The sequence below is a fragment of the Mustela lutreola genome, chromosome 15 (assembly GCF_030435805.1).
Source record: "Mustela lutreola isolate mMusLut2 chromosome 15, mMusLut2.pri, whole genome shotgun sequence".
Lineage (NCBI taxonomy): Eukaryota > Metazoa > Chordata > Mammalia > Carnivora > Mustelidae > Mustela > Mustela lutreola.
The window spans coordinates 32221797-32231053 of NC_081304.1; positions in this window are offsets into that span (position 1 = coordinate 32221797).

Consider the following 9257-nt stretch of genomic DNA (forward strand, 5'->3'; position numbering starts at 1 on the left):
CTGGCAATACAAAGAAATAAAAAGAAATAGTACAATGGGTTACAGCATGGCTGAACCTTGAAAACATTAGGCTAAATGAAAAAAGCCAGTCATAAAAGACAGCTTATTTTATAATTTCACTCACATGAATTGTCTAGAGTAGACAAATGGGACAAAGTATATTAGTAGTTGCCTCGGGTGAGGGTTGGGAGAAAATGGTGGTGGGGGGTAGTTGCCTGTGGGTATGGGATTTCTTTTTAGGGTGATGAACATATTCTGGAATTAGTGGTGATGGTGGGCACCTGGGTGGCTCAGTTGGTTGGGCGACTGCCTTCGGCTCGGGTCATGATCCTGGAGTCCCAGGATTAAGTCCCGCATCGGGCTTCCAGCTCCACGGGGAGTCTGCTTCTCCCCCTGACCTTCTCCCCCTCTCAATCTCTCTCTCTCTCAAATAAATAAATAAAGTCTTAAAAAAAAAAGATAGTGGTGATGTTTGCACAACCCTGAATATACTAAAAACCACTGAATTGTATATTTAATTTTTTTTGTTTTTTGGTTTTTGTTTGTTTTGTTTGTTTGTTTGTTTATTTTTAAAATTTTCTCAGAGAAAGAGAGAGCACAGGCAGAGGCAGAGGGAGAAGCAGGCTTCCCGCCAACCAAGGAGCCCGATGTGGGACTCGCTCCCAGGACACTGAGATCATGACCTGAGCAGAAGGCAGCCGCCTAACCAACTGAGCACCCAGGCATCTCTATTATTTTATTTTTTTAAGTTTATTTTTTTAGTAATCTCCACATTCAACATGGGGCTTGAATTTACAACCCTGAGATCAAGAGTCACATGCTCTTCTGGCTTAGCCAGCCAGGTGTCCCTGAATTGTATATTTTAAATGGGTGAATTGTATGGCATGTAAATTATATGTTATCAAATTGCTATTTTAAAAAGTGGGACCTACGGGGCACTTGTAGATCCTGTAGGCTGGCTCAGTCCGTAGAGCATGTGACTCTTGATCTCAGGGTCATGAGTTCGAGCCCCACTTTGGGGGTAGAGTTTACTTAAATAAAACCCATCTGGCACTGTGCCTGGCCTATGGTAGATGTTGAAATAAAAGTTCTTTTTCTCAGACAATTATCATATGATCTCCCTGGTGTGAGGAATTTAAGAGGCAGTTGGGGTTAGGGAAGGGTTAGGGAAGGAAGAAATGAAACAAGATGGGATCTGAGGAAGACAAACCATAAGGGACTCTTAATCTTACGAAACAGAGGGTTGCTGGGGTGTGGGGGGAGGGATAGGGTGGTTGGGTTATGGACATTGGGTAGGGTATGTGCTATGGTGAGTGCTGTGAAGTGTGTAAACCTGACGATTCACAGACCTGTACCCATGGGGCAAATAATACATTATATGTTAATAAAAATAATTTTTTTTTAAAAAGTTCTTTTTCTCTTTCCTCTTCCCCGAACTTCCCAACCTAGGATACCCCTGAAAGACTTGCTAGATTATTTCACCTCTGACAGGATTTTTACCCACCACCATCTAGGTGATCAGGTTTTCTCTCTCTACACAAACACCACAGCCTTTAGACGTTACCCTTCCTTTTTTGCTTCCCACTGGTCACCAGCAGAGGAATTTCCTAGTATAGGACAGGTTCTGCTAACACTCATTTGATTGCTGAGGAAGCAGCAACATGGACCCACTTGAAACAGCTTTATAACCCAGGCTCTGCACAGGCTCCTTCTGTGGGCTCTTCTCCCCAGGAGTCACTTCACAGCTTGAGCTGGAAACTTCCAAGACTCCTACCTGCCTCCCCTCCCCTTCTCTTTCTCTGATCCAAGTGACACCATTTCTCCCCTCCCCACCCCATCCTCTGGCTTGCCTCCCTTAATGACAAAATGCTCTTTCTGTCTGGGCATCAGGTCTACCACTGCCCCACTCCCCTCAACCCCTGTTAGTAAAAACTTAATACAATTACCACCAGTAAGTATTAATTTCTTCACAACTCCCTAAAACTTGACTGAGCTATATTTCCCTAAGTCTCTAATACACAAACCTCTCCCAGAATCTGTTCTGTTGTTGGCTTGGTTTTAGACTTTAGAGTTCTCCTCATCTGTAAAGTGGAGGGTGAACGGAGTCCAGATTCTCTGAGGCTCCTCTGGTGCTTCCATTTTATCTTGACCCACTTGTACGCCTTTTCTAGCAGCCACTCATAATAACTGATCATGCTGTTGCCTATATGTTGCTTCCAATTTTTAAAGCATTGATGTTGGGTGGGAATGCTCTGGAACTCATGTTGAAAGCAAGGAGATCAGGGCAAGGGTTAGAACCTGGGCCTCTGAGTTCTCTCTGTGGGCGTCTTGTACCCAAACCCACTGTAGAGCACAAAGCCAGGAGACCGTGAGCCCTTGGAGTGCTTATTATTCATCTTATTGTAATGTGAACCACCAGGGCCAAGCAGAGTTCTCAGAGCTTTTTTATTTTATTTTTGTCTTTATTTTATTTAATCCTCAATATAACCCTATTGTTACTCTCATTTTATAGATAATAAACTGAGGCACAGAGAGATTAAGACCCTTGTTCAAGGGCAACCAGCTGGTAAAATAATTGTCGAGGATTGATATACAGACATGCTAAATCCTTAAGGCATATGTTTGTGTATCTGAGGATTAATGTCTGTTCTGATGATCCCATGTCTATCTGAATGGGGTTCTCAAATGTGCTTATGACTGGGAAGAAGAATAGGTGCTATGACCCTTGATACTCAGAGTGGGACCTGGACAGTCACCCAGCAGCAGATAAGCAGGCAATCCTAACATCTGTTGGCAAGAGTCTTGGAATGTAGGAGTCTCCAGCCTTTCTTGAGTGATGAAATTTCAGTCTGGTTTTGGTTTTGAAAATTATCATCATTGCAACCAACTAACTAACACACTCTCCTTTAGAATTCTGTTCGGGTGGCCCCAAATGAACCCAGAGTCTTTTGTGTCCAGTTAAAGCTTGGAAAGCAGAACCTTTAAAATACTTGAACCATTTGAAGCAGGGCCTCAGGTCAAGTTGTTGCCGTAAAAACACAAACACTGGGGGCGCCTGGGTGGCTCAATGGGTTAAGCCTCTGCTTTCGGCTCAGGTCATGATCTCAGGGTCCTGGGATTGAGCCCTGAGTTGGGCTCTCTGCTCAGCGTGGAGCCTGCTTCCCCACCCCCACCCCTCTCTCTGCCTGCTGCTCTGCCTACTTGTGATCTCTCTTTCTCTCTCTCTCTGTCAAATAAATAAATAATTTAAAAAAAAAAAACAAAAAAACCAAAAAACCACAAACATTGGGACCCAGAAGATACTAAGGAAAAAAAAAAAAGACAAAGTTTCATGTGCTGTAGAGATGTTCATAAAACCAAACCAAGCCCATCTCCATCCAGGGCCAAAGGAGATTCAAATGTACATAAAGGGTCACAGAAGAAAGTAAGTGATATGATTAGATTTAGGTCACCTAGGCCTGGGAATTACCTGAGAGGCAGAGAGGTTCAAGTAAACGCACGGTTAATGGGAGAATCACTGAAATTTGAGCTAGGAAAAAAAAAAATCTTCAGAGTCATTCACTCTAATAATTTTTTTGAAGACTTTATTTATTTATTAGAGAGAGAAAGAGAGACGTGTGCACACATGGCTCGATCCCAGGACCTCAGGATCATGACCTGAGCTAAAGCAGACACTTAACTGACTGAGCCACCCAGGCGCTCCCGCGCTCATAATTTTATGAGAGAAACAAGGAGGCTAGGAACTGAGGCGGTTTCCTGAAGGTCACAGTCTGAGGAGCGGCAGTGACAGAGCCAGGCCTCCTTTCAGTTTCCGGCTAGCAGCTCTGGCCCCACCTGGCTGAGCCTGGGGAAGCGTGTGAACAAGTAAGGAGGGAAGTGCCGAGCATCCCTGCGGGCTGGTCAGGGAAGAGGAGCCACAGAAGGAGAAGGGTTGTGTGGAAGGAAACTGCCATAGGAGGCTGAAAAGGTGGGTGATTTGAAGTCCTTCTAGGGCTTGGACTGGAGCCAGAAGGTATTGGGGGGAACCTGGGAGAGCCATGTTTGATGAAGGGGTGAAGTCAAAAGGGGGACAGAGGCTATCAATCTGGCGGTGCGCTGGCTACATTTGAGGAGGAATATTTTAAGGCAAGGAGGCCAATGAGGACACTATTCAGGAAGGTATGTGCTAGGGCCTTTTACTTTTAAATATATGAGAGAGACCCAGGCAGAGAGGGGTCAGCCTCATACTCATGCTCAGCTAGAATTCAGACTTGTTGGGACACATCCAGTGAACAGGTTGGGCTGCCTTCCAGAAGCCCCTAGAGTAACTTCTGGACAGTCCACTTCTATCCTCCCTTGCCCACCTGCCTGGCTCAGCTGAAGTGAGTCACCTTTATCCTAGGCACTCACACTGATGGTGCATCGTGAGCCAAGGAGCGGGTCGCAGGAACGGCTCTGTGCCCTCTCTCGCCCAGCCCAGGGTGGGGATTCCTCCCACCTTGGCCCCTCCTGCCCCGAGGCTCAGCTGTCTCACCCCTCCCATTTCTCCCGCCCAAGGACAGCTGGCGGAGGTGCTCAGGATCGGTTGGCCATGTTCCCTCAGCTGCAGACGGTGACCAGGGCCCCAGGCTTGGGTACCAGTTCCCCCAGCTTCCACCCTGTAGAGGCAGGCCTGCTAGGGCCTGGGCGCTTCCTGCAAGTGTTTGCTGGGAGCGAGGCCCGCCTCTCATTGGCTCATCTCCTTTTCTCTGCAGCCGGTCTGAGGAGTGGGGTCTGTTTACGAAAGGCATGACTGTTTCTAGCTTTCTTAGGGAAGCAATTTAACAAATCAGTACATTTTTGGAACAACTGTCATGTTAAACAAGCACAGCTCCTGAGATATAATTATAACTTAAGTCTCCTCTCTCTCTCTCTCTCTCTCTCTCTCACACACACACACATACACTCTCACTTCTTAACCCTTTAAATTCAGTGGGGCTGTAGGTTTGCTGCACCTGGATAAAACTCAAGGCGGTCCCCATGATTTCCCTGTTTTTTCTGAGTCTGTGTTCACCCTAAGTCTGAATATAGAAGCAACTCAGTGATTAAAGTGTTCAGATAATCATTAAAATTCCAAATATGTTGTAGAAGGAAGGCTTTCCCCTTCTCCTTCAGCTCAGGCTGAACATACGCGGTCGGCAACACTCCTGGCCCTCCCCTCCCATCTTTTTAGCTGTGGTTTCTGATGCTTACAGTGTTGGAATGGGAAGAAGCAGGAAAATTTCCACTTGATTGGTGCTGGCGTGGGGATCTGGCTTTGGTGTTCTCTGAACTTGCCAGGTGTTTAAAGCGGACACTTTTGTGTGCATTATATCCCTCTGTCTTATTCAGTTAGGGCCGCTGTAACAGAGTACCACTAGGTGATTTATAAACAACCAAAATGAATTTCGCTTGGTTCTGGAGGCTGGAAGTCTGAGATCAGGTTGCCAGCCGAGGTGGGCTCTGGTGAGAGCGCTTGTCTGGGCTACAGACTGCTGACCAGTCTCATTGTGCCCTCGTGCAGCAGAAAGGTAGCGACTAGCTCTTTGGCCTCTTCTTAGGAGGACATTAATCTCATTCATCAGGGCTCCATCTGACCCGACTAAGCCCCCCCCCCCACCCTAAATATCATCACATGGTTGGGGGGTAGGATTTCAACGTTAAAACTGGGGAGGAGGAACACATTCAGCCCACAAGCCCACCATTGCTGGGGACCTCTCACCTGTGCTTCTCTCACTTTGGTGATGAATTTTCCTTTGGCTCATTGCTTCCTCCTTCCACCGTCCTTGGGAATCCAGCCATACCTTCAGGTTCTGCCTGAAATCACTTCACCCCTCTGGGCTGCCCTCCTGTATAGCCTCTTTGACTATCCCAGGCCAACCCTCTTTCTCACTCGCAGCTCTCCCTCTGCCCCAACAACTGCGAGGATGGCTACTTTCCAAGTGTAACCCCTGCTGTGCCTCTTGACATTTGGGTTCTCAGGCTTGACATCTTCGAGATGGGGTGGGATGGAACTCACAGCACACCTTTCCCCAAAGAAACCCTCATCTAAAGTCTTGCTCTCAAGTCGCTTGTACCTTACACATTCTTTGCCACTTTGCAAACCCTGGTCTAGAACTTCACTTTGGGATTTGGAATTTGTTGTGATTCAGCTAAAGCTTCTATTTTAACATCTGATTTCGTTCCATTTAGGACACATCTTGAACCAAAATGCTTCTATTATCTGACTCCTGAGCATTAATCTGACATTTTTATTTATTTATTTATTTTATTTTGGGGGGGGGGACAGACAGAGATCATAAGTAGGCAGAGAGGCAGGCGGGGATGGGGGCGGGAGGCGGGGTGAGGGGGGAAGCAGGCTCCCTGCTGAGCAGAGAGCCCGATGCGGGGCTCGATCCCAGGACCCTGGGGTCATGACCTGAGCCAAAGGCTGAGGCTCTAACCCACTAAGCCACCGAGGTGCCTCTGACATTTTTATTTTTTTAAAAATCTTGGGGGAGTGCCTGCATGCTTTAGTTGGTTGAGCATCCAACTGTTGATTTTAGCTCAGGTCATGATCTCAGGATCGGGAGATGGAGCCCTGCATAGGACTGCATGCTCAGCAGGGAGTCTGCTTGAGATTCTCTCCCTCTTCCTCTGCCCCTCCCACATGCTCTCTCTCAAATAAATAATGTAAATCTTTTTTTTTTTAAAGATTTTATTTATTTATTTGACAGAGAGAGATCACAGTAGGAGAGAGGAAGGGAAGAGATCACAGAGAGAGAGGAAGGGAAGCAGGCCCCCTGCTGAGCAGAGAGCCCGATGTGGGACTCGATCCCAGGACCCTGAGATCATGACCTGAGCCGAAGGCAGCGGCTTAACCCACTGAGCCACCCAGGTGCCCCAATAATGTAAATCTTTTAAAAATCTCTTTTCCATCATGATAAGTGTACTCTTTAATCCCCATCACCTATTTCCCCCAGTCCCCCACCACCTTCCCTTTAGCCACCATCCATTTGTTCTCTATATAACTAAGAGTCTGTTTCTTGGTTTCTCTCTCTCTCTTTTTACCTTTGCTTGTGCATTTACTTCTATTTTTCAAGCATAGGAGACTGTTTACCATTTGAATTTATTTCCCAGGTCTCACCCTTTGGACAGTGTAGATCCAATTCTGGACTCTAGTTGCAGGGGGCTCTGACTTAAAAGAGAGAGAGGCAGCAAAAGAGAGGGGTGGGGAGAGAGAGGGAGGGGCAGCATTTCAGTCGAACTCTGTAAGGCCTTGGGGGCATCTGTGTACGGTCCTCTAACCATGGAGGAGAGCTGCTCTCCCGCTCACATCTCTAGTGTCTCTGGAATATGGTGTGAGGTGGTAGAGCAGTGGCTGTGATAGATGTCTTCAATGGCAGACTGGGACAATGCTGGGGACCCCCTGCAGGAAGAGGCAAGAGCCAACAGAATTCAGAAACTTAGAGCATACATGACCTTGAGCATGTTACTTCTCTGAGCCTTGGTTTTCACATCTGTGGAAGGAGAATAAGAATCCCTACGTTCCTGATAGCCAAGAGCCTATGAAGTGCATTCTAAATTGGGAAGTGGGTCACAAGTGTCCGGAATAGGAACCTATACTTAGATTCTACTCAGTCTCCCATCTCAGACTGTGTGGACTGTGAAGTCAGGGCCCATGTCATGTTTGTTTTTCTTCTATCCCAATGCAAGCACAATTTATTGGATGGGATTGTGGTGCCGTTGGCCTGGGTCTGTTGGGGATGCTCGTGGTGTGGATTTGCTCTCCAGAGTCACCTGTTTATTTCACACGTGCTCTCCATTACACCAAACCTGCAGAAAGTGAGCAAAGGACCAATACTACCCCCAACTTCATCACTTCCCAGACAACCCAAGCCAAAGCCCCTTTAATTATCGATTTGATAACTTTGTTTCATTTTCCAAGATATTTTTTGAAATGCTGAACCCACTTCTCTTTGCTTCTACTTTTGTTGGGAGTCAAAGTCTTATTCCTGAAAGAGTTTCTTTCCCTTCCCCCTTTTTCTTTCGGTAATGTCCTTTTTGTCTTCACTTGCCTCCCGGTGTTTAGTGTGCTCTGTGAACCATATTCATTCGCTCAGACAGGGGTGTGGAGGAAGCGTAGGCCAGGAAACCCCAACACCCTCCATAATGCATGGGAGCCTTTAGTTTGGTGATTACTACAATTGTTGCCTCTTGGAACAGTGAGCCATTAGCTGGTTCTCAACCCCCTATTAGTATTACCCTGTAATTTAATCACAATTAGACTCCTAGAAACATAGACATGGGAAACAAGGAGGCAGATAGCAGAAAACAACAGCATTTGGGGGTTCTAATCAAAGGCACTGTTTTCAGAAGGTGCGGGACCAAATAAGAGGGAGGTGGGAGAGCTCGGAATGAAGTAACTGGGCAAATGATTAAAGGGACTCTGTGTTTTACTTCCTAGTATTGGGGTTGGAGTCTGCTGGGCATTGATCTCATGGGCTGGGCTGGGCTGAGCTGGGCTTGTTTAATAGCAATAGGGATTGGAAGAGGATTGAGAGGTGACATGTCCCCTTCACCTTCTCTCCTTGAAATCTGTGGGAGGAAGGTCTCAAAGAGGGTCCTCAGAGGACGTGTCTCCCTTAGGGCCAAAGCATGTTCTTGAATATCTGTTGGAACCAACATCCTTTTTGGGGGGCTCCGAGAAGCATTGAGATACCATTCACATTGGCTCCGCATTCTCTGGGGAAGTGTGGTTGTGGGGGGATGGACACAACCAGGGCTGGAAGTAGGGGCATTGCAAGGTGGAGGAGATTTGAGGAGGGTGTCCTTAGACCTTTCCACAGGACTGCTGTCCTACTCGAGCCTCAGAAACCCAGACTGCAGTGCAGAAAGGAGGAACCCCAGAATCTGAGCCCCCAAATGACAAACTATTATATCACACTGCAACATGGATTGGTCCACGAAGAAAAGAGCCCGGTACGCAAGTTTGGTAAAGCCCACTCCCTCTTCATTCTTCAATAACAGCAGCCACCTTAGGCCAAAGTCAAGTTGTTAACGGCACAATCGACTGAGGGCACTGCAGGAATATGGCAGGGGGGAAGGGGGATGGGTGGCTGGAGCCAGGCAAGGTGGGCAAGGAGCTGGGAGCCCAAGCACCTATGAGCAACATTATGAAATCCCTTGGAGGCCTTCCTGTTCCCTTTCCTCCACTTCTCCTCTTACCACTTAGGATCTAGTCCTCCTAGAAATCCACTAATGTGTCTAATAATTGAACA